Source organism: Ovis aries, chromosome 7 (assembly GCF_016772045.2).
Source record: "Ovis aries strain OAR_USU_Benz2616 breed Rambouillet chromosome 7, ARS-UI_Ramb_v3.0, whole genome shotgun sequence".
NCBI classification, from domain to species: domain Eukaryota; kingdom Metazoa; phylum Chordata; class Mammalia; order Artiodactyla; family Bovidae; genus Ovis; species Ovis aries.
The window spans coordinates 47,180,380-47,206,239 of NC_056060.1; the positions used below are offsets into that span (position 1 = coordinate 47,180,380).

The window sequence follows — 25,860 nt, forward strand, 5'->3', positions numbered from 1 at the left end:
AACTGGGCTTCCTCTTTCAGCTGGGTTTTGGTAAGATGTTCACAAGAATTTGCCTTCCTTGGGGAAAATTTCAGTGTATTGTGCTGCCCTTAGAATCATTTTCACTGAACCTAGTGATAGAGTAGAAAGAAGGTTAGGTGTTAGGAAAGGTAGGGCCAAGGGTTTGTGGCATGAAGGCACGTGTTCCCAGATTCTTGGAACTTGCAAGGAACCATAAGTAGGATGCTATAGAAAACCAGTCCATTTCAACAAATGGCTGGTTGATTTCAAGTTGCAGGAGAGCAGAGAAGGTAGGTTTACCTTCTCTGTGACCATATATGTAGTCCATAAATGTGGCCATAGCTGTAGTCCATAAATGTGAGCGTAGCTTAGTCGTTGTCTGAGAGTCCCTCCCTGGGAGCCAATGGACCTTGGGTCTGTCTGGGCTCCCCTGGCCACTCTGCCTTCTGACTCCGCCCTTTTCCTGGCTTGCATGACGTCACAGTGCCTGCTGACCTTCCTCTCCCATCAGTCGGTGGCCGCTTCCTGGGTTTCTTGCTCGTTACGTATGCTTGTCCATATTCTTCTTGCTTTGGACCATTTTTGTTTTAGTTTTGTTTTCACAGTAAGATCGTTATGTAAACCCGCTGATAGGGTAATTTTAACTCGTTCTACTGTTACTATAATTATTACTGAAGTGAGAGTTAGGCAGTGCCAATTTGTGTTGCTATCCCATAGTAAAAAGGTTCAGGAAGGTGTTCGAAATTGCTTTCTCTTTATATTCCCAGAGGGCATTAGCAGTTACTGTGCAGAACCTGATATATTATTTGAATGACAGTATTTTGCATACATACTAATAATTTGGAAAGTACTTCAAAAAAAAGAAAATGTGTGTTTGGGGATAGGAAACAAAACTATTTCTTTTATACATTTCCTAATATTTTCAGTTTGGACGAGTTTGTCTTTTGAAGCATGCTTAGTTACTATCAAACTAGTGTGTTCCCATAGTTAGAAAAAAATCTAATGAAAAGTAGGCTATATTTATTAACTGCCAGATTTCACAACAGTGGAGTGTTCCATTTGGATCCAAGAGATATATAGCAGGATTTATGCAGCAAGTTCTTGATATTTATAAAAGTGTCACCAGTGAAAACAGCACACATTTATACAGGTCAGTCATATAACTGTATACCCGGCAAATGACGGTACCAAACGTATGGACTGTGTTTCCCCCGCCAGCAGTGCAATTTGACTTCATTTATGGAACAGTAGGTAAAGTCGATGTTTGCTCTTTCGGTTGCTTGCATTTCTGACAGCAGTACTGTTACAGGCGAATGTATCCAAAAGCCAGAGGAAATTCTTTTTATGTTTGTAATCACCAAAGAACAAGTCCTTAAGTATTACACTTCATTTTCAAAGAATTGTAATTATAGCACATTGAAACTTACTTTTTATCATTCATCTTTCAACGTTACTTATTGCAGTACCATGATATTACTAAAGATAATATTGAGAAGAAGGAAAAGTCTGAACTGGAATGTTTGATGCCTATAAAACAGGAACAAAGATGATTATACTTTACTATGGGAGACAATATTTTTTAAACAGCAGTAACAAGTCCAACATAGGAGACGCTTTGCTGAATCGTTTTTGTTTTGCCATGATGGAGGTCATGGTTTATTGATCATTCAAACATCCGTTAAGATATAAAAAAATTAATAGTTTTCTTGTTGACATGTATGTATGCTAGCATTTAATGTGGTTATACTTTGGGGAAATTAAGATGAATTTATTTTTCTGGAATGGCATGGTTTCTGTAAACCACTCTGAATTATGCATTTCACTGAATTTCTACTTCCATTTCATACAGAGAATAGACAGATTAGTGAGCAAAGTACTTCTTTTTTAAAGGCTTGAATGCAAATCTGATTTCTCTTTTGTAAAAAGAGGGAGGGCAGGAAGGGGAGAGAGAGAGGCGATGGGGAATGCCCAGAGGGGCATAAAGTCTGCCTATATGTTCCAGACCCTCTAGTAATCAGGATCTCAGCACCCACCCCCCAGTTCCAGTTCAGTGCCATTTTTCCAAATGAAAACTTTTCGTTTTGCCAATGATGACATTTTACCGGACAGGAATGACACTTAGAACCGTTCGGTGGCAGGAATCAGGAGTCAGGTCTGCTTTTGCTCAATAATCCGAGGCTCCTTCCCTCTGACTCCGCTGTGAGCACTGGAACTTCTGCTCAGGCTGTTGGTTTGTACACTGTACAAAAGCGGGACTTGGATTTTCAAATGTTGACTTTCATTGTGTATTTAACGTATTAATATGTCAAAAGTCTTTGGACACCATCTAACAGATAGTAAACAGTATAACAACATTGGCTATTAATGCTATTATTTTTGTAGCATTAGTAATTTGACCCTGGTTTCTGGATTTTCCAGTGAGTGATCAAAGCCACCCCCATGGCACCCAACACTAAACTGGCTTCTGAAGAGATTGCAGCTGTATTCCCTCCAGAGAAGCTGGAGTCACTGCCCCTGCTAGTGCCGCTTCAATCTGCCAGAATTTTCCTTGACAAAGAGTCTAGATTGACTTCTCCCACATGTGGATCAAGAACTTCAAAGACAACTGCATTAACAGATAAATACACAAATAGCGGAAACATTTTGCTGAGACATGAACAGGATGTGGTCCACTGGAAAGTTATCGAAATAGGCCCAAGGTAAAGCAAAGTGGGAATGTTTGAGACAGTCATGTTCACACCTAATGTTAAAAGTGGCCTGACCTTGCCACTCAAGCAGAGCATGCTAATTCTTCCCCTAAAACACACTGGTGAGGTAGCTCTGAGATGATTTCTGTTGTGTGTCACTGAATGCTGTAGAGGGTTTAGGTAGTGGGTGCATCCTGGGAAATACGTATATGAGCTAAAATTATTTATATGTGTGGAGTATTGGGAAATCTTTTATACTGGAGATGGAGACCTGGGTTTCATCCACTATTGATGAGCTGGGTCTTATTAATACCAGAACTACGGATGTCAGCCTGTTCTTCTTTGTTGCTTCTTAAAGCCCTCACTTACTTTTTTTTGTTTGTTTCTTTTAATTCATTTCCTAATACTTTATCATGAATATGTTGAACGATACATAAGGTTGCAAGAAATATAGGGAAAAGCCATTGCACAGTGGATTTCAACAGTTGCCACGTCACCGACAACTAATGTATCGAAGATGTATGTTCCAAGTCCTGTGCTAACCCTTGATCTGCACTTTCCTCACTTAATCCTATTGGTAACATTAAAAATAAATTAAAATCCACTTTATAGATGAGGAAATCAGACTGAAAGAGATAAAATTATTTACTCAGAGTACTTTTAGCTATTAAGTGGCAAAATACACAGTTTGAACCTATCTGTTAATTCTAAATTCTGCATTTAACCACCACCCTACTGCCAAAACATCTCACACTGCTAATGACAAAGCTTTCACTTTATTCTTTGATTTTCATAGTCTCGATCTTCAAAGGCCATCATACAACATTGTCCTGGTAGGTCTTCAGGTACCTTCTTTGATCTCCTTGGACCTCTTTTCCCATCTGTAAGATGAGGGGATTGTAGAGGATTTCGAAGCCTCTTCCAGCCTCTTCGGAGATCGTGTAGAGACAATTACCATTCCCAATCATCAGATATTTATGTGTATATTGCCAAGAGTCGGACATGACTGAGTGACTTCACTTTCACTTTTCACTTTCATGCATTGGAGAAGGAAATGGCAACCCACTCTGGTGTTCTTGCCTGGAGAATCCCAGGGACAGGGGAGCCTGGTGGGCTGCCGTCTATGGGGTCACACAGAGTCGGACACGACTGAAGCGACTTAGCAGCATCACTTCCCAGACATGTCCGACTTGCTGCTATCATATGGATGAAGAAACTGTAAAATATCATGCCAGCATTATTGTAACTAAGATGATTATGCCTCTTCTTCAGACCAATAGAAAAGCAGTAATTAGGCACTCAGGGTTCAAGAGAACTTTTCTACAGATACTGTCATCTCTCCTACTCTTCATCGTCTTTCTGCTTCCTTTCCTTCCTTCCTGTTTTCTCCTTCCTTCTTGATAAGGGAGACATGATCAGGTTGTAACTGTCAGAGCATTTTGGAATTGATGAGTCATCTTCAACTTCCTGTTGTTTGCAAACAATCTTAAGAAATTGAAAACATCTGAAACTGTGGTAGCTGGGTATGGTTTGGTTACCTGCTTAGCTGGACTCTGAGGACTTTTCAACGAAGAAGGGAGGGAGAGTTGGTGGTCTTTTGTCTTTACTGTCTTCTCTGTCTTGAATTTCTGAGCTTCAGACAGATAGGATAAGAAGGTTGAATTAGGAAAGAAGGTAGATGGAGGCATTTCTCTAATCCTTCAGGAAGCCCTGGTGGGGTAATCAAGTACCCAGAGTTTTTGATCCTTTGATTCATCTGCCATTCATTTTAACCCAAACTTTGCACTTTACCATTTAAAACTGTCATGATTCTTTTTCCCTACATGGAGGGAAGTAAAGGGAGGAGAGAACTGAGAAGGTAGCATTGACTATATACCCTGTAAACACTATTGAGACAGCAGCATTGACTATATATGTTATACACACTATTGACTATGTATACACCAGGGAGCCCCCAACTATATGCACTACCATGTATAAAGGGACTTCCTGTAGCTCAGTTGGTAAAGAATCTGTCTCCAGTTCAGGAGACCCAGGTTCGGTTCCTGGGTCGGGAAGATCTCCTGGAGAAGGAAATGGCCACCCACTCCAGGATTCTTGCCTGGAGAATTCCATGGACCAAGGAGCCTGATAGACTACAGTCTGTGGGGTCACAAAGAGTCGGATACGACTGAAGCGACCTCGCACGCATGCATAGCTGATTCACATCATTGTACAGCAGCACTAACACAACACTGTAAAACAGCTATGCTCCAATTAGAAAAGAAATGAAAAAAAAAAACCTTGTCACATTTTAGTTGTGATAAAATAGATACACGTAAAACTGATCATTTTAGCTGCTAAAAAATTTGTAGTTCAGGGGCATTAGGTACATTCACGGTGTTGTGCAAACATCACCACTCTAGTTCCAGAACCTTTGCACACGCCCGAATGGAAACCCTGTCCCCTTATCGGTCACTCCCAACACTCCCAGAATTCCCTCCCTTGAGCCCCTGGCAACCACTAATCTTTCTCTGCGTGTTTGCTTATTCTAAACATTTCATATAAATGGAATTATATAATAAATGGCCTTTTGTGTCTGGCTTCTTTCACTTGTCATTATTTTCTTAAAAACATGGTATCTTAAATTGCCAGGTAGTTTACTTTTTTCTTAATTTGCCCTCAGATCACACATGGTGCTTGATTTTTTTAAGCCTCTTCAGATACTTGCAGTAATCCACAGAAGAGAAAAATATCTGGGAGACCATATCTAGACCATATCTAGAAATAGGAGATCAGATAAAGAGTAGACATATTTCCATAATGACTTGTAAAACTGCCAAATGCAGATTTTGATTTTCTGCCCAGCTGGAAAGTCATTTAGTGTTAACGAGACATGTGAATTCTTAAATTATTTTAAATAAAATATTTTCAGCTATTTTAATTCAGCACACTAAATTGTTATTGTCCAAACGATTGGGGGGCATTCAAAGAAGGGACTGGGACATTGACACATGCCTGTGATGGCCTGTGTTTCTTTGTGGGTGGCATGGAAGTTAGTGTGTAGGACTGAATGGGTGAGTCTCTTTTCCCGGCCAGTCTGCTCATGCCCTTGGACTTTACTTATCATTTGTCGTTCTTTCTCTCGGGATGCTTTGCCAATGTTAGCTTGTGCCCTGAGAGAATATATCCCTTGTGATCTGCTTTTATTCCCCTGGAGGAAATTCAGAAAGCATTCTCCTCTCCCCTTTTCAGACAGTTACCATAGCATTCATATGTGTTCCTGGAAGTTGAGAACCACAGAAACAACACCTCGGCCCTTCCGTAAAGCTGGAAAGACCAAGGGAGTATTTACGACAAAATTCATTGCACATCCCAGGTTTTCTCTCTCCCAGCATCCCTGAGTTACCTAATGTAATCCACAGCCTCAGAGGCCCGTGCTCGTGATATCTGTAATTAAATTCATTTGTATGGGTACCCAGGGAATTCTAGTGATGAGCCCTGTGAGTGGTTAACTACAAACAGAAGCCTGTTGGAATAACAGCACCATTTGGGGTCTTGCATGTTTCATTGAATTGATCTGGAGTTTGTGTGCTGTTTGGATTTTTTTCTTTATTTGGATAAAAATAAACACTAACCAGTCATCCCCAGGTCAGTTTACCATTTTTTTTTCGTTAGTGCTGTTTAGGTGTACACCTGGAAGAGAAAAAAAGCCACACATCAATCACAATATAGGAGAAATCAAGAATCAATCCAACTAAAGTAGAAATGACAAGGACACTGACTCCTGAAATTGTTTCAGTGTGAAACCAAAAGCATTTTCCCTCCCTTTCCCCTTCCTTTTTTTTTTTCATCTGATTTAGAATCCTATGGGTAAGCCTCTTCCACTGACTACATAATTAGGTAGATTAATTAGCACCTGTCCTGTAGCTGTAAGAAGGTGCATATCGTGTAGACCTAGAGTCTATGCCAGACCACTTAAAAAAGAACTGTGGGGGTTCAACTTCTGGCCTTTAGACATTTTCATAAGTTAAAAATATCGAGAGCCAGCCCTAGTGTTCTGTCCTCACTAGAGAGCTGGACGGCTGAATGGAGTTTTGCTGGGTGATTTTCTGGATGGCCCATGTTAACGATGACAAACGAACTTGAAGACAACTGTTGAAAAATACTGGAAGCCTGAGTTCTGTAGTTGTAATGTTCTGTCAAATTAAAGAAAATCACCCTAAATGCCAGAAATGCATATCTTCTAGAAGGCCACCAGAAGGAAATTCTTACATCTTCAGATAGACTGCATATTTGTTATTGCCGTTAGTTGGGTTTGTAAATCATGTGATGAGAGAAAATCTTGGGTGGTGGAGAAATGACTATTTCTTGGGATAAGTATTTGCTGAACGTTTTAACTTAGTGAAATGACAAGTTGTTGAAACAAAGGGCATAGAGGATGTGAAGTCACACAGGGGACATTTTCTTGTGACCCTGATTTTCCTGACTGCACACAAACTCCATCTCTTGATTCCCACCAGTTGAAATGCTGTGTTTAATTTGTTTAATAATATACATGAGGAATACTTAATATTCCTATGTCATCCTCTGAAGTAAATTAGTAATGGTGTTATTAAAGTTGCTCTGTCATGAGAAATAAACCAAGTCCTTTTGCTATTGGAGAAAGGCTGCCAGGCATTGTTTACCACATGCTCAGGGTCAGAGGGCAGAGTCAGAAGCACACTTGGAAGCAGTTTGAAGACTGTGACACACTGCCTTCCAGAGAAGGTCCCTGCTGAATCTTTCCTGGGTAGGTGTCTAATATTGTAATATAATATAATTGGATTTTAATTGCAATCTGATTTTAGTGTGTGTGTTTCTGTTTGCTGCTGCAGAAGGATGATCCTCCAAATGAAATTATGCAATACCTCTCCCAGGGCAGTTTGTTCTCCACCAAACATATACTGGGAGAATAAAATGCATGCTGTGTTGTTTGCCTTAGTTTATTGACTTAACAACCTAAGTCACTTTATTGTTGGGTGTTTTATCTTGTTTTATGGTTCACCCCAGCCGTATAGGGCTTCCCTGGTGGCTCAAACAGTAAAGAATCTGCCTCCAGTGCAGGAGACCTGGGTTTGATCCCTGGGTCAGGAAGATCCCCTGGAGAAGGGAATGGCAACCTGCTCCAGTGTTCTTGCCTGGAGAATTCCCTGGACACAGGAGCCTGGTGGGCTATAGTCTGTGGGGTTCGTGAAGAATCGGACATGACTGAGTGACTAACCATTCACTTTCCAGCCCTACAGCCTGGTGAAGAGAGCATGGGCTCCATCATGGTCTGCTGAGTTCCAACAGTGATTCTGCTTCTTCCCAGTCTTGAGTCCCTGGACTCAATACTTAGCTTCTTAAAATTCCAGTTTTATTTTTTCAAACCTATAAAATGAAGATAAGTAGTTTTTTATTAGATGTGTATACATGTCTGTGTGTGGGGGAGGGCAGGTATGATTATTAAATGAAGTAAGTCATGAAGCGCTCTGGAAAATGGTAATTTTCCCATTTAAGCGTTCTTCACTGTCCCCATATAGTAATTACTTAAAAAAAAAAGAAAAAAAAAAAAGAGGGCCTTTGTTGATTCAAAGATAGGGAAAATCAAGGTCTGACTGTTGACTGGAGGTGTGGTAAATGACAATGAAGATTAATTCCTCATAGCTTCTGAAGAGGGAGTTTCTAGAGAAAAGTGACCAGAAATCTTCCCAGCACTCATTTCACAGCTGCAGAGCTATAATTTAATGTAATATGAGACCTCTAAAAATGACATTAATACTCGTGTCAACTAGTATTACAGTATGGCTTCTCAACCAAAAAATTTTGCTTTTTTGATTTCTGTGCTACAGTTCTGTGGCTTTTACAATATTGCTCACAGTAAATGTGACAGTTTTTCACTACCTTTTAGCTAATTGAATTTTTAAAATGTGCTAATGACACTGATTTTATTCAAATCAAAAGCATTTGATAGCAGAGCTTGATGGAAAACAGAAATTTTAGGTTCATCTTTGTTAGTAGTTGTGATTCAGCTAGGAGGAGAAATGGGGAAGAACAGAAAAAGAAGCAAAAATTTAGCAGTATTTGCTAAAGGAGTCAGAAGCATTGTCAATTAAAAAAACTGCTCATGGAATAATTTGAACTAGTATAATAAAACTATGTTATTCTAATCTAATTTTTATGAAAGGGAATACTTGGGATCAAATAACAACATATCCATTGTAATCTAATAAATGGAATTGTTTGATATATAATTGAAATAAGCATGAATTCTAACAAAACTAATAGACTATGCCCACTTGTTTGAACACCATTCACAATAGTGGAATGTACATATCTTGTAACCTAAACTGCTCTGCAGAAAAACAATATCAGCAGTCTTGAATTTTGTAATTTGATACCTCTCTATCTACCTGTAATACCAAGAATATTACAAAACTCCATTACTTTACGTATACATATAGAGTATTTAATAACTTTCTGGCATTTCCTCATCCTTTTTACTCTCAAAAGGTGTGCTTTTTGCAACTATGTAATAATTGGCTTTTGATAAGAATATAGTGTTAATAAATGTAAAATATGACATTAGTGGAGAAAAAGAAGTTTTATATTTTATAGCCAATTAATTTTCATACCACCATGCTATAATAGTAGGAAGAGTTGATAAAGACTTTTACAAATTTTAAGTCATTTTGATTCTCCTCCACCCTCTGGAGGAGGAAATGGCAACTCACTCCAGTTTCGCAACTCACTCCAGTTTCTTGCCTGGGAAATCCCATAGACAGAGGAGCCTGGTGAGCTGTAGTCCATGGAGTTGCAGAGTCGGACACCACTGAGCGACTGAGCACACACACAACTCTTCTGCCAACCCAAACACACCCTTTTAGAGGTGGACTGGGGTGGACTGTACAAGGAAAGATAACAGTGTCAGCTCCTGCTGTAGATTCGATGCTGGAAAGAAGACGTAAAGATGATAATGGAATAGAAAGGGATTACAGTCTCAGAGTCCTGTGAGGTCAGGGTGGAAGATTAGCAGTCACCTAGTGAAGTGTGATCTCCTTATCAGATGGGGAAACTGAGGCCTAGGGAGGCATACCTTGTTTTTCAGAGTTCTGAGGCTCATTCACTGCAACACTTGGGTTATAATTGAGTTTTTTATTACTTCTAGGCCAGATTTGAAAAATAATTAGGGAAGAGTGATGCTGATTTTTTTTTTTTTTTTTAAAGAAAGTTAAAAACTAGTTGAATAAATACAGAGAATAGGTCACTTATAGTGACCTGTGTCGGGAACTCCAGGACTTTTTCCTTTTGTGATTCTCTGGCTAGAAAGCCTTCTGCTGTTAGTCTTGCTGAGTTGCTTTATGAAAAGCTGGACGTGTGCAGCCCCTCCACCCTTCACTCTTCAGGGGGCAGAGAGAGTGCTGAATCGGCATTTGAGGCAGGCAAGAGCCTCCCCCACTGCCTCCAACGTGCACGCATTTTGTTCCTGCCTGGAGGTAGACTGCAGTCAGGATCCACATATATGGGAAACAAAACCTACCAGCATGAATTATTATAAGCTGTACCCACTGGAATATAAAAATAGTATTTTCCTAGTGTTGGCATTATCTCTGAGCCCTGATAAGGGAATGGCTTTAAGGAAAAGGAGCTGATACCTTAATGGTGGGGGTTGCCAGGCTGCATAATTGGCCAAGAGGTGGGAGCCTGGCCCTGGGGAGCAGGGAGGGAAATGTGCTTTGAAGGGAATCAGCAGAGCCCACGTGATCCTGGCTGCTGAGGGGTAAGGAACCTTGCATGGGCTGCCAAGGGCTGTTCACGTGTACTTAAGGAAGTCGAGGCCTGATAAGCATTTTATTTAGTAGAAAAGGAAACTTAAAGGACTCAGAAGCAGTCAGTAAATTGTCCCTGTCTTCTCCCCAGCATCCTACCTGGAGATGGCAAGTGGCTGGAAAGGTTGGCCTGAGCATGGAGGGTGTAGACAGCTTTCCCTCTCTCTGGGTAGAGGTGGGCAGGGGTTAGGGAACATTTGATGTCAGAGGCATGCTTCAAAGTCTCACCTAGGCCAGAGCATGGGTGCATGCTAAGTCGCTTCAGTTATTTCTGACTCTGTGCAACCCCATGGACTGCAGCCTGCCAGGCTCCTCTGTCCATGGAATTCTCTAGTCAAGAATACTGGAGTGGGTTGCCATTCTCTTCTCCAGAGGATCTTCCCGACCCAGGGATCGAACCAGCGTCTCTTAGGTCTCCTGCATTGGCAGGTGGGTTCTTACCACTAGCGCCACCTGGGAAGCCCCTAGGCCAGAGTAGTGCTCCTCAAACTTGCCTGCTTATTACAGTTACCCTGGGAAGAGGGGAAGGAGTGGTTAAAAAATCCCATTGCTTTATGCTGCACCCCTGACCAATCAGGAGGGACTAGGGGAGCTGAAGGATCAGCAATTTTTAAAGACCACCTAGGTCTTTTCCATACCGATCTAAGTTTTTAAGAGCCAGGGGACAAGAACATTCCTAATGTGTAGATAGTTTTATTTGTCTGAGGAATTTGGGGGGCAGAATGGGAATCCGCTGTTTTGAGCCATAGGAAGCTCTTCAGAGGCTCTTCACCTGCATCCTAAAGTGGATTAGACACACTGGTCTACCTCAGGAGAAGGGAGAGGAGGAAGAAGACACAGATGAGGTGGCGCCTGCCTCCACTATTTAGGGTGGTGCTTTAGCTGTTCTGTTTTGACGTGTACTTGTCAGTGAGTCAGTAGAAGCTCTGTCCCCACTGCCCAGTGCATGCATGCACACACCCACACAGGCAGTTAACTGAGCCTTTGGTGTATTAAGAACAATTCCCACACCTATATAGGATGCACCCTGCCTCCCCCCATAGTAAAGCAGAGCCAGACAGTGGAGTGGAGCCCCGGGAAAGAAGTTTCATCATGAGTCGATTAAAACTCCAGCCTCCTGACCTTCAATCTAAGTTCCTGGCCCTGGGAAATAGCTCTCTAATGGGCTTTAGGCAATAAAGCAACAAGGTTGAAATTGAGGTTACATTAAAGCCTAATTTTCTTATGAGGAAAAATGTGCAAATGAATATGAAAGTGATGTACCTTTGTAATACAGCTTCTTGCCTCTGCCCAAACACCCTTAGCCTTTTGTCTCAGTTTTCTCAGTACAGCATGTGCCTTAAGCAACCCGAATATACTTTACACAGTAATGTGGTCTCCCTTAGTCGAGATGTGGACAGAGAGGGATGCCTTAGTTCCACTGGGATGATTTGGACTAATGAAGCCTGGTGCAGGTAGGGACGTCTGCCTACCAGCCACACACCTAACATAAGTCCTTTTCTGGATACCAGAGGAGGATTCCAGACACCTGGCTTTAAGATCCACCCCTGACTAGCTCAGAAAAAAAAGTCACACTGTCTGTGTGAGGGATACCCTCAGTACGTTATTTGTAAGATATCTGGGAAGGATAGAACCACATAGAAAGTGCAAATTATGACTTGATTAGATCCAGTTCTGGCTGGGAAGCCAGTTTTGTAATCTCAGGCAACTCACCCCACTGCCCTGAGCCTGGTTTCCTCAGTTTTAAAGTCAGGAGTTTGGAATGGACGCTTTTCAGTATGTTCTAACTTTCCCTATATAGTCCTTATGTCTGGATTCTATGGAGATGGTTGGTGTATAGGTTTCCACACGTGTCCTTTTTCAAGTGCATCTTAGTTCTTGATGCCCCTCCTCGCTGTCTGCTATCCATTGCAAAACTGTAGAAATAGAATGGGAAGTGAAGTAATAAGATGGAATGAAGGCAGCCGGAAGATTTCAGCTCAAATAGCAGAGCTGGGCTTGGGAAAGAAGAAAGTTGTGTGGATGCAGGGAACTACTGAGATGTCATCTGGAAACACTGTTTACTCTCCTACAAGCACCAGGAAAAGTGATCCAGAAATAACAAGTGAATGTTTTCTCTCTTGCATGTGCTTCTTATTTCCCTAGTGTTTCCAGACTCTGTGAGCCTTTATGCTTAAGCAACCTGTCTTATATTGTCCAGGATGTAATATTACACTGTTATCACTTTAAATGCTGCAGTGATGTTCATAACCTGTGGTATGTATATGGATCTGTATTATAATTTGGGCCTTTGTGTGTGTGCGTATAAGAAGTCTTTTTTTTTTTCTTTTCTTTTGGCAGCTACATTGCTAGGGGCTTTGAGGATTTCCTTAATGCCATCACTCCATGGGTGTACGTTCTAAATTGTCATTTTCTGCTTTTGTGCAGTTTTTCCTGTTCCTGTGAGCTTCGTTAGCTGCTCTTGCAGAATATGACTCTTTGAAAGTCTAGATTGCAGGCAGCCCTAGTGTTGCCCAGAGTCTTGTTAGGAGGGTATTTCTTCTTGCTCTTGGCATGACAGATTGGAGATTCTGGTATAGACTGAAGCTGAAATGAATTGCAGAGATGAGACCACCCCCACCCCCCGACCAAAGACAAAGAGGCATGCAAGTGGCTACGGGCTTCAAGGAGCAATTTAAGCATTGCTGACTTCAGATTTACTGGTTTGCAGAAATAATTCCTATAAGCAGCAAAAAGCTCCTGTTTTAAGAAGTTTTTAGAGCTTAAGTCAGAGAAGGTGGTGGGCTCCCTGTCATTTGATGTGTATGTCATTTGATGGTATTTACTAAATTCCCTTCAGAAAAGACGCATGGATCCTTCAGAAAAATTACTCATCCCTGCACCACACAGAGCACCCGGTTCTGCTTCTTAATGGCTGTGTGCCCTTTGACAAGAGAATAACTTCTCTGAGCCTCAGTTTCCTCATCTGTAAAAGGGGACTCAACCTATTTATTTTACAAGGTAGTGTGAAAGGATTGAAGCTACTGCTTGTTTAAAAAAGATCACTGAAAGTACCCTCAATACATTTTATTTTTGTTAATTTCTCCCTAGCAGATAGTGGAATATAACTTTTTAATTCCTGTTAAAAAAGATTTGTGACCTTAAAATGAGGGGACTTAAAAAAAAAAAGAAAAAAAATTCTCCCCCAGGACAAGGATCTTCAGTCCTGCTTTTGCATATTCCGCTGTGACTTCATTGGTCTGAAATGGGACCTGGGGATTTTAATTGTTTAGGGAGGTGTGATTTAAGACAGTATAGTATACAAATCTTTAGGGTATGGTTTGAATTTTTACATAGGAACACAGCCATGTGCTACCACCCATAACATCACATTGGACATTTGACATCTGCATTTTTTTTCTCCTGTTAAGTCTAACGGGCAGTCAGGGCTGAGAACCACAGCCCAAGCAGATGGTCACCCACACTGGATCTGACACTAACTTTTCCTCCCTCCTCAAAATGCCCTGTGTGTTTTCACACCCCTGGGCCCAGGCTCTTTCCTCTCATCATCTGTTTCACAAAGCTCTTATTCTTCCCTGTTTGGGTGCCCCCAGCAACCACACCCTCCTCCTTTGTTGCCCCCAGCACTCTGTGCTACAGAGCGTGTGGGTGGTGCTGGGAGCTAGGAGCTTCTTTAGCACAAAGATTGGATTGCTCTGGCTCTTCATCGCCTCAGGGCAAGCACAACGGAGCATGCGTGGAATACATGTGTCAACTCTGGTACTCTCTCATCATGCTGACCATTTGCTTCTCAACAGGAGAATTAGCTGTGATGGAGGGGGTTCAGGGAGCAGGGGCAGTTCAGTCTGATTCTTTGTGGAAGCAGCAATGGGGCAAGCCCTGGTCACGGGTGACTCCTGATGGCGTCTCTGGGAGCTGTCCTGTCTCTGGGCAAGGCCATTGCTGGTCCCTGTGCTTGGTTCATTCTGCCCAGCGGCTGCCCTTCCTTCTGTGTTCACTGAATCTCCCCAGTTCCTGTGGATATCTTGTCTTTACAGTGTCTTCCACGAATCCCAGCCCTCCCAGATTCCTTCTTTCCTTCATTTTATTTCCTCTTGAATTTCAAATCCATATCAGGAACGCTTATGACAAGCTTGTCAGGGCCACCTTCATCTCAAGTGGAAGATGAACTGAGTCTTAACACCTGCTGTGTTCTGTCTGCCTTGGAAAGAGGTGGAGAAAAGTGTTTCACAGGTATTTGGGATATTTATAATGTGGATTTTGTTTACTTTCTGATGTGTTTTTATGAACCAAAAAAAAAAAGAAAATCACTGTTCCCATTTTTGGCAGAAGTGTCATCCTTGAGAAGAATATGTTATTTAAGGGACTTCCCTGATGGTGAAGTGGTTAAGGCTTTGCCTTCTAATGCAGGGAGTGTGTGTTTGAACCAAGGTTGGGTAGCTAAGATTCCACATGTGTCAGGGCCAAAAAACAGAAAGGTAAAACAGAGGCAATATTGTATCAAATTTAATTAAGACTTTAAAAATGGTCTGGTCTACATTAAAAAAAAAAAAAATCTTCTAAAAAAAGAATATGATTTAAGGAAAATGGCATCTCCCACCATCACCACCCCCTGGGCCTAAGTGGCTCTTGGACCTTTTTCCCTCTGTAGTCTTCCCCAGTTCTTGGGGCTCTTTGCCGAAATTTCTTCATCTGTGAAATGGAGATGTATAGTCTTTTCATTTAAGTCCTCTCTAAATACAGGTAAAATTGAGAAAATCGGCTGAAACTGGATTTTTGAAACCTCTTGCAAATCATGTTTGGATGTTTTCCTTAACAGCCAGAGATGCCAAAGAACTCATTCATTATGCGGCTGCTTGCTATTTCTCACCATGGAAAATAATCCCAGTCCTGCTCTTTTGTGCTTCAGTTCACAAGGCCCTTTCCCAGGCTTTATCTTACAGGAGCCTCACAACTGGCCTGGGAAGCCAAGACAGGGCAGATCTTAAGGCTCCATGGAGGCATCCCCTTCTTTAAAAGACCCTGTAACCCTAATATTCTGCCCTCATCACCACGCGCTTTTCTTCCTACACTCTCTGCAGGTCTTGATCAACATACCCACCGCACTGTAGCATTATCTGTTTGTATGTCTCTTTCTCCCCCAGACTGTGGGCTCTTTGAACGCAGAGACTATCTTCTGTCATCTCTTTATAACCAATGTCCAGAGCAGGTTCTTGCTGTCAAATTTAGTGTGTCTTAGTTGAATGAAATAACGAAAGAATGAGTGAATAATGTTACAGAGTTATCAAGTGGAAGAGAAACTAGAACCTTGGTATCCTGAGACCAAGCAATTTGAAGACATTTAACTTATTTCTTTCATATGATTTTGTGGGTGTTTTAGTGCGGAATTTTGAAAACTTTTTTTTGGTTATAATTTGTTTATTATTGTATTTTGTAGACTCAGTAATTTAGAAGACCTACAGTCTTATTTTGATGGTTCAAAATTTGGAATTTCAAAAGCCTCACCTTCACTAGCTAAACTGAAATTGACTCTTTTGTCAGAAAATGGGTTTGAAAGATTCAGGTGATTTCAAAATCCATCTTCCTAATGTCTGAGAGAACCTTCCTCAAACACACTTAACAGTCAAAGCAATTCTATAGGGTATAAACGATGAAGGGATGGCATTTCTACTTCAAATTAAAGTTTGCTAATTCTATAAATGAGAAAAGGCTGAAGACTGGATGGCAAAATGTTTTTAGCAGGAAAGAATTTACTCTGGTGGCACTCAGACGTATTAGACATGTTAGACTAATGTACAACAAATTCAGCAACTGATAGGAACAGAAAGAACGTGGAGTAAGATAATGAACTCTTTCTCTGTTAGTATTTACACACTAACATGGACAAAGCTTTGTGACTATGAACTTAACAAAATCATGGTAGATGCGCAGGAGAACAGAACTTTGAATGGTTTTATTTTGGATTTACTTACTGCCATTAACAGAGTCTTTGTGCCTGCAACCTAGTGGGGTTTGATTTTGTTTTAATCCGATTTGTTGGCTGAGGCAGTTTTGTTGTTTAAAAAAAAAAAAAATGTAACTTTTAGCATCCAGCTGCTTTTCTAAGAATTACCCATCTATGAAGGGAAAAAGTGGAACCATTAACATTTATGAGAAGCAGACTTAACATTATCATAAATTATACAGTAAACTATCTTGGCCTTGGATTGAAAGGTGTGTGTTTGTCTTTGAAGCTGATGTATTTTGACAGCACTCCAGGAGGCAGCTCACTCTGAATAATGGGCAAGATGAGAGCCTCAGAGGGAAGAAATCACTCCCTTTTGTGAGCGTAAGCCAGATAGGGGGTAAATGAACTTCCCCACCTGGACACAGCCCAATTTCAGAAGCACTGATCACACGAGAATTTAGTGCTCACAGGGACCTAGGAGCCATTTAGTTATATCTCTTCTGTTTACAAATACAGAATCTCGAGGCTCAGAAAAATCATTCTTTCAGCTTTATCCGGTGTGACAGTGGCAGAGGCCAAAACGGGGCTCACCCAGCGCCACAGAGCCCAGTTCTCAGTTCCCCAGGGAAACTGTGTCCTCACGGGCCTTCATGGCCTCCTTCATAGACTGCGTGCTTTGTTTGAGCTTCACTTCCCTCCGGCTGGAAAGGTCACACTGCAGTGATGCTTGTCATCAGCTGGGTGACTTCTCTGTTTTCCTGCATCATCGTTATCAGTTCACCTCAAAGGAACGGTGATCACCCGCTTGGCGTGGGGTATCTAAGAATGGGGTGTTCAGGGATGGTGCTGGTGCTGGGAGGGTTTCAAGAGAAGAGACAAATGGGGATCCTTTTATTCTGTGGTTATCCTAGAATTTTCTTTTCTTTAGGCCAGTGGTGCATATGGCCAACCCCTCTCCTGTAGTGTCTACACCTAAGATGCTACAGTCAGACCCACAGTTGGGCAGTAAGTCTGATATCTTGCTTGGAGGGGGAAGGCATCTCTCTGGGGTTCCATATTCACATTTCTATATCCACCATCTTCATTTCAACACCATCTTATATCACACTTGAATGATGACTACAGACTTCCCCTAGTCATCTTGCCTTTCCAATTTATCTGGCCCATTACTGCTAAAATGGTTCATTCTCCATCAAGACAGTGTTTTCAAGACCGTGTTGCAGGACCAGCAGGGGGTTGCCTACAGAGGCATTTCACTAGTGGTAGGTCTGTATTTTACACTGAGCCACTGAACCAGTTTATCTACACATGGCTCACTCTTCTTCACCCTCCCCAAGTAGCTTTCTTCTCTGCCATCACAGAAGTGAGCTCATGATCCCCCCATCAAGGAAGCCCCCTCATTGATAACTTCATGTCTTTTTGGTTTGTGGGTGGTCCTTGTGGAATAATCACTGCATCGTTCAGTTCTGGAGTCCATGTTCCTTTGGGCTTCAGAAAGGTTGTGGTGCTGAAATTGCTTCTTTCTTCCCAGGGTTCTTGGGAGCCCGCTTGCCTCCCAAACCATGTGGCGCCTGAATCATGTGGTATTTCTCTTCCTGTTGCCCTTCTCTGGAGAGGCTCGCTTGCTGAGATTAGTACCCTCTGAGGGAAAACTAGTCCATGCATGTAGCAATGCCATCTCTCTCTAATAAAGAGAAACCTCACTTCACTCCATAGCCACAAAAATGTGCTCTTGGCTTTGTTGGAGGGTGTCTGTTTTGGAAATTCCATGGTCAGAACCAGCAGAGCCATGGCAGGAAGCCGGGTGGTGCAGTGCATCCAGGATCAAGTGTCCTGTCTTTCAAGTCAGCCAGGCTCCCTTTAAAGCCAGTGGTTTGCCGAGAGATCTTGTGTGGGTTTTCATTTTAAATGGTGCCCTTGAATGTGGCTCATATTTGCATTTCGTTGGACTATCCGTTACAAAGCCTTCATAGTGGAGCACATCCCAGTTAAAGGGGCAAAATTAAAAGACCTGAAAGCCAGCTCCTTCCTGCACTCTGGAGATATGAAAGGGAGCAGTGTCTTCATGCAGCCAAACCCGAGATGCCAAACCTGTGGGTGCTGGGTTCCCATGGACCTCAGAGTCTTCACCAGGGATGTGGGAATCTGGATACCTCCCACCACCGAACAGCACCTCCCCACTCACTGCACACACATCTTCTATAGTCTTCTTTGGGAAATAAATATAGACTGCCTTGCGATTTATAAATATTTGAAGCATGGCTAAATAATAATATATGAGCATTCTCAATTAATGGGCTAAAATAATAACTTTAATGATTTGGAAGTTAACATCATATTTTGATGTCATGAAGGAATCCTCACACCCTTTGGGAAAAAAGCCAGTGTCCAGAGACCCTGGGGGATTGTCTGTGGCCATGTCCCGGTGGACATACATTGGCCAGGACTGTAAATCGGAAGGGGTGAACCTGCTAAGAGGGCTTCTCCAGTGGCTCAGTGATAAAGAATCAGCCTGCCAATGCAGGAAACACAGGTTCAGTCCCTGGGTCAGGAAGATTCCTTGGAGGAGGAAATGGCAACCTACTCCAGTGTTCTCTCCTGGACAAGCCCATGGACAGAGGAGTCTAGCAGTATGGTGCATGGGGTCACAAAGGACTTGGACATTTCTTAGCAACGAAGTAACAACAAAGCCTACTTAGGCTAATTGCTGTAACTAGAGCAAGGTGTAGGGATAGTTGTCCTCACAGAAAATCCATCTATTTATATAACCAACTTCCTTCTGGGGAGTGGGGCAGGGGTGGGTCATGGACCAGCACCTATTCAACCCTTTTTTAGGTATAGCATTCTATAGAATTTTTCCTGGAAGAATCACCAGTAAGTTCTTTCAGGTGTTAGAGGTATATGTTAATGGCATTTTTTTTTTTTTAAATCATGGCAACAACCACTATAGTAAATATGGCTGTAACAAAGAAATTGGAGAACCCTGCCTAACAGCAGTGCATTTTTCTGCTGAAAATCATATTAATAGTCCTGTCCCCCTCCTATGACACAGACGCCAGTAGAGTCAACTATCTAGTCTTTATCCTCACCATGTTTTTTAAAGCTGAGACTTACCTGAGCACTAAATGAATTTGGAAATACATGCCAGCCATGGGATAAAACTGAAATCTCAGGTCTTTGTCACGTTCTTCAGAGTTCACTTGGGTTTTGGGAAGTGGTGACACTGGAGAGGCAGAACAATGACATCAGTCTCCAGGCGTTTCAAAAAATAAAGGTCTCTCCTTGCTTCTGTGGCGAGACAGATTTTCAGTCTCTGCAGTCAAGTTTAAACCTAGAGCTATGTTGGCCACAACGAGAACTCTGTGGAGTGACATTTCTGTTTTAAGGGCTTCTGTGGAGACCGTCTTGCTGGCGTAGGAATTTAGGTTCATGGGGCAGGAAACGGTTTCAGGCCCTGGTGAGTAATGTTCCCCTCTTTTGGATGGAAAAACATTGAAAATCATGATTCTTGGCTGTTCAGGAACAGCTATTCGTGGCTACAACGGTTAACTCTGTCTCTAGTTTTGCTTTGGCAGTGAAGGCCAGTTTACCACAATAACAGGGACTTTGATTTTACGGTGCTTGACATCTTAAAAGTTGCTGAAGTGTCTCCCAAATTGGTAAGTGGACGAGACCTTCTTACGTGCAGGGTCTCAAGAAAAGGTGGGGGTGTATATATGTGTATATATATGAATATATATATGTGTGCATATTTTGATATTATAAATTTTCATTTTAAATATTATGTTTAGTATTTTAATATATATAAAATTTTGAAGCAGACTCAAGAATTCCCTAGCTAGACATTTTAATGCTGTCTGCAAAGTGCAGACTTGGGAATGTCTGGGCATCATAGGAACCTACTTTAGGAAGAGCTGACTGTGTTGTTTCAGCCCAGCTTTTTTCCCCAAGAGGTCTGTGACCTAGGGCCACATGAGTAGCTCGGTCATTTTCACAGTATTGTTCTGTTGTGCCAAAGAGTGTTCTTTGTGGAGGCAAAGAGCTACCCATAGGCTTTTTACGCTCTGCATCAACTCCTGCCTATCTTCAGGCTCCAAGTCCACATCCTGAATCCAGAAATCAGGGCCTCCCTCCATCTCCTGGTCCCTATCTGCTGTGCCAGGATCTCTTCTTGCCTCTCAGGATGCCATCAGGCTTAAGATCAAATCAACTGTACACATCATATCACACTTAAATAAAAGCAAGTGCAGCATTTCTGTACGAACTGGTAGGCTGCTGTTTTTGTTCAGTTGCTAAGTTGTGTCCGACTCTTTGTGACCCCATGGACTGTAGCCCTCCAGGCTCCTCTATCCGTGGCATTTCCCAGGCAAGAATATTGGAGTGGGTTGCCATTTCCTTCTCCAGGGGATCTTCTGACCCAGGGTTCGAACCCAGGTCTCCTGCATTGGCAGGCAGATTCTTTACGACTGTGCCACCAGGGAAACCCAACTGGTAGATAGCGGAGTATGTATATTTTAAGATTAGATGAATATCTATGTTTAAATAGCTGTTGGCACAACATCTCACCAGCATGAGGTGGCTACTCGAGCAGGAGCCAGATGCAGCCAGCTCACTGGAGGTTTCAGCAGGTCACTAAGAAGAGGTAGACTGCAGCGGGAATCTTCCTGCTGCTGCTGCTGCTGCTGCTGCTGCTAAGTCGCTCAGTCGTGTCTGACTCTGTGCGACCCCATGGACGGCAGCCCACCAGGCTCCCCTGTCCCTGGGATTCTCCAGACAAGAACACTGGAGTGGGTTGCCATTTCCTTCTCCAATGCATGAAAGTGAAAAGTGAACGTGAAGTCGCTCAGTCGTGTCCGACTCTTAGCGACCCCATGGACTGCAGCCTTCCAGGCTCCTTTGTCCGTGGGATTTTCCAGGCAAGAGTGCTGGAGTGGGGTGCCATTGCCTTCTCCGGGGAATCTTCCTAGACCTGGAGAAACCCGTGTTTGTCGCTCATCTGTTCACTCATTCTTGGGCTCACCTTACCCTTTCAAAAGAACCCCTAGGATAACTTTCTGTCCTTCATCTGAAGAGATTATTGACTAACCCGGCTCAGTCCCAGTGAGGCCCCACCCTCATCCAGTGGGAGGCACAGACTTGGGGCCCACCCGTCCCTGAGTGGCATCTGTCTCCTGCCTGCCCAGGGTGTACCCTTGCCCCCTCCACCCATCTGAGAACCATTTTCCCAAGTCAGTGTCCCTGGGGGTTATTGGAAGGAACAAAGAAGATAACTCCCACCATATTCTCAACACAGAGCCCATGTCGCAGTATGTGTTCTATACATATTTGCCATGATTATAGCTATTATTCTCCGCTTTGCTTTACAGATGCTTCAATACCTGCTGTACCCTATAAAATCCCTGTACTTCTGAACCTCAGTTCTTTCACTTTGCCTCAAAAGGTCTTTTCTCCCAGGTTTGGCCCTGTTCTGTCAGACTTTCCTCAAATGCCACTACCTCCAGGAAGCCTTTAAGGACTGCTCATTGCTTCCTAGTTCCAGCTAAATGTGTGCTCCCTTTCTTGCTCACTCTCTGTCCTGTTGTCTCTTTCTCCTGGGTTCTATGCCAGTTTTCCTTCCCTCAGGCAGGGTTCTCAGTCTCTCTTTGCCCTCAGCCTATAGTGGATTGCTAACTTTAATAGGATAAAATTAAAAACAAAGACAATTAAAAAAACACAAGCCCCCGTTAATTATTAGAGTTACCAGAGGTAAAGTTACACTGTCAGATCTATGTGAAAGGTTATAAAGGCTTGCTCTCAGTTTTTGTACTTTTCCTGCTCCAGACTGGTAATGCCCAGCTTGAGGACCTGTGTGGTTCCTGGTACACAGTGCTCTGAAAAGTGAAGGATGACGTCATCTCTGTCTCCACTGGCGCTCGTTCCTCAGCTACACATTGAATCCAGTGACCCCAACCTCCCACCCCCAGCAGTAGCTATCCATAAAGGGTGCTTGGCAAATTAGTTGAATGAATGAATAAATGAATGCACGACATGTACTAGTTGAATGAATGAATGGATTGTTCAGAGCATTTTTGAAACTCATAATCCTCAGGAAGAATTTGCTTAATGGCATGCCAAAGGGATTATAATTTTTTTTATCTTTGCCTTTGATAAAATTCACTCATTTGCACTGCATATTAAGACTCATTCTTTTTGCTTAGTTTTTAAAATCTTCCATCTCTGATAGCTAAGTGGAGATAAGGTTTGTACTTTCCCTAGAATATGGACATACTTGATAATATCCTGAGAAGCAAGGCATAGATGAGAATCTTAGCAGAACACTTACCTTGTGCTTTAGTGACAGAATTTCACAGTTTTTAATGAGTGCTAATTAGAGAACAGAAGGAAGAGATTATATATATGTGTATATATATATGTGTGTATATGTCTCTGTGTGTATATATATTTAATATATGTAACAGACTTCACATGGATAGTCACAACTCAAGAACCATATTGAATTAACAGAGTAAAAAATTACTTTGTATTATAGGATTGCCTTCGATGATCAAGTCAATGTTGAATGGAAAAATCTCCCTCCCGAGGTTTTCTCCCTCCTTGAGGAATGCACTCTGATAATTTTCAGAGATGTGCAAAGGAACCTGTGCACCAGCTGGCATGGATGTTCTCTGAAAATCTCACTTCTGTCTCAAAAGAAGAGACCCGGCTCAGTGTCTTCCATTAACTACCTAAAGGAACATCAGAGGTTGAGGATGAGCTTGTATACATTCTTCTCAAGAAATTACATACTGCTGTTGTTTCTTACCTTAAAAAAAAAAAAACAAACAAACAACAAAAAAAAAACTTAAGACCTGCAAACCAGTCAGCTTTCTTCATTTCTTCATTTTACTCTCTTAACTACCCCGAGTTTCACCTCCCCACAAACTCTTCAAGCCCACGATGCTCTCTGCTTCGTTCGGGTTCCATACTACACAGTCGTTCAATCCACTAACGTTGATGGAGGTTTCCTGTGTGTGAAGACGAGACACACAGAAACCAATAGCTTCATACATACCGTTGACAGTCTGTTTGCACAAGTATTTTCAGTAGTGGTGTCTCTACAGAAAGGAGGTGCAGGGTGCAAAGAGGGTACCATATGGTGGACACTGGTCCAATTGGAGGATGGATTGGTCAGGGAAGTTTGCTCCAGAGAAATGACATTGAACGTCAGACTTAAACAATGGGTGGAAATTAACCAAGGGATGTGTTAGAGGAAGAGCATTCCAGGACTTAGAAAAGATTCTGTTCTCTAACTATAAAGCCTACCCACACATGGAATTTCAAAATTATGAATGATAAATTGTTGCTCGCTAATTGCCTCAGTTGCAGGTTTCTTATTTTCCCATAGAAAATAAATATCAAAGAAATACAGTAAGCCCAGGAGACAATAGAAGAATAAAAGGAAGTAATTCTATAAAAAGTATAGTAAGCCACTCATTGATATACGTGTATTGCACTTATATTAATGTAAGTATTAATATCATTAATATGTTATATAGAATATATAATTATATAATTAATATTAGTATATAAATGTTGCACTGTAACTGTGCAACAACCCTTGGTTAGATATTATAATTGTTCCCATTTATAGATGGAGAAACAGAGGTTTGGGCAGTTGGATAATGTGCCCAAAGTCCCATAACAAATGAATGATGGAGCCAGGATGGGAAGGTTGGGCAGTTTGTTTTTTTCCAGAGTTCAGGTTTTTAATAGCTTTACTGTTCTGCATGTGCTGTAGGCAAAAAACATCTCATGTTTCTTTTTAGGTTTGTAGTTTCTAATGCAGTACTAAGTAAATCAACCCCCAATAAATGCTTACCATTTAATCAGGTTAGATTTAGTTATCCCATTGCCGAGCGGTCTTTATTTAATTGAAAACAAGATGGGCTAGAAGAGGGCTTGCCGATTGAACCACATATCGGCACAGGCAGTGAGCTATTGAGAGATTGAAACCATGGGGTTTCACATCTCTGCTTGGTCACTTTGCCTAATGCCAGAATGAGCTCTGAGGCATTTTTGTGAGAACTCTCACTTACTCCTCAAGCATTCGTTGGATACCAGGCTTCCCAGGTGGCTCAGTGGCAAAGAATCTGCCTGACATTGCAGGAGTCAGAAGAGATGTAGGTTTGATCTCTGGATCAGTAAGATCCCTGGAGTAGAAAATGGCAACCTGCTCCAGTATCCTTGTCTGGGAAATTCCATGGACAGAGGAGCCTATCAGGCTATATATAGTCCATGGGGTTACAAAGAGTCAGACATGACTGAGCGACTGAGCATACACACATTCGTTGGATAACTACAATGTGCTGCTCACTGTTCTAAAGTACTGAGAAGTCTACAGTGAATGGAGCCAGCAAACCTGCCCTTGTGGAGCTTATATCCTGATCACCTGATAATGTATCATGTGTGTGGTGCCTCTGATTGGTTATCTATTTCTGTTATGGTGCTGCTATTCAGTGCTTTTTACAGGCAGTAGTGGTACATTCCCAATTTTTTGATAAGATACAGTCAAATGAAAGGGGCAAAACTGGGTTTGTAGATGCTGATGGTAAATTGGATCATATGACAAGGTGATGATGTTGGTTCTTTTCCTGGTCTTCATCATTATCACTGTTGCATTCAACATGCAGTAGTTGGCCTTGGTTTTTAAGATAGCCAAAGGTTCTCTTTGGGTCTTAGACTAGTATTTTGAAACTGTGCGTTTTGATGATAACAAAGGACTGCACACTTTTTCTGTAAATAGCCAGATAGTGAACATTTGGGGATCTGTGGGCAGTGGGGTCTTTGTTACAATTCTGTCCTTCACTGTAGCAAGAAAGCAGTCATAGATAATACATGAACAAATGAGCACAGCTGTGTCCCAAGAAAACTTGATTTATAAAAGCGGGCATTCAGCCCACAGTTCATATTTTAACAACCCCTATTCCAGAAGAAAGTAAAAACTCTGATAGTGATGGCTTCATGGATTCCATTAGCTTTTTAAGGGAAAAGAAAATGTGAGCTTATGATCAAGTAACATCAACTGACTTCAAATCCACAGGATACTCCTTGGGTACTTTTAGGTTTGGATTCATTCAGCTCTTGATGGTCTCAGTTTTGTACTCTGCCTGACCTTCTTTCTTGATTGGTTTGAGACCAAGACCAGTACAAGGAAGATGTTTCAAGAACCCGGAAAGGGCATCTTTCCTGGAATAGAATCAGAGTTAAACTGTCCCAGGGGATTTATGTTGGTTATGAGGAAGAATTTTCAGCAGTGAAGGCTTTGCAATAGATTGAAATAGATTACTGAAGTGGGTTATTGCTGAAAAGGATTTTCCTTCTCTAGATATTTACAATTCTAGATAGGGCCCACTCTGGC

The 25,860-nt window shown here is 42.0% G+C and overlaps 1 protein-coding gene across 2 annotated transcripts in view; it reads left to right on the top strand.

Annotated features, from left to right (window-relative positions):
* RORA (RAR related orphan receptor A) overlaps window positions 1-25,860 on the top strand; it is an 807,747-nt gene that overhangs the window by 102,660 nt on the left and 679,227 nt on the right. Inside the window, exon 1 of one of the 2 annotated variants that reach the window (XM_027971773.3) lies at window positions 1-25,860. This exon is cut by the window's left edge and continues 102,660 nt beyond it; it is cut by the window's right edge and continues 294,769 nt beyond it. The exons of the other annotated variant lie outside the window; for it this stretch is intronic. The gene's annotated coding sequence lies outside the window, so the exon portion shown is untranslated. 2 annotated transcript variants of the gene reach the window in all.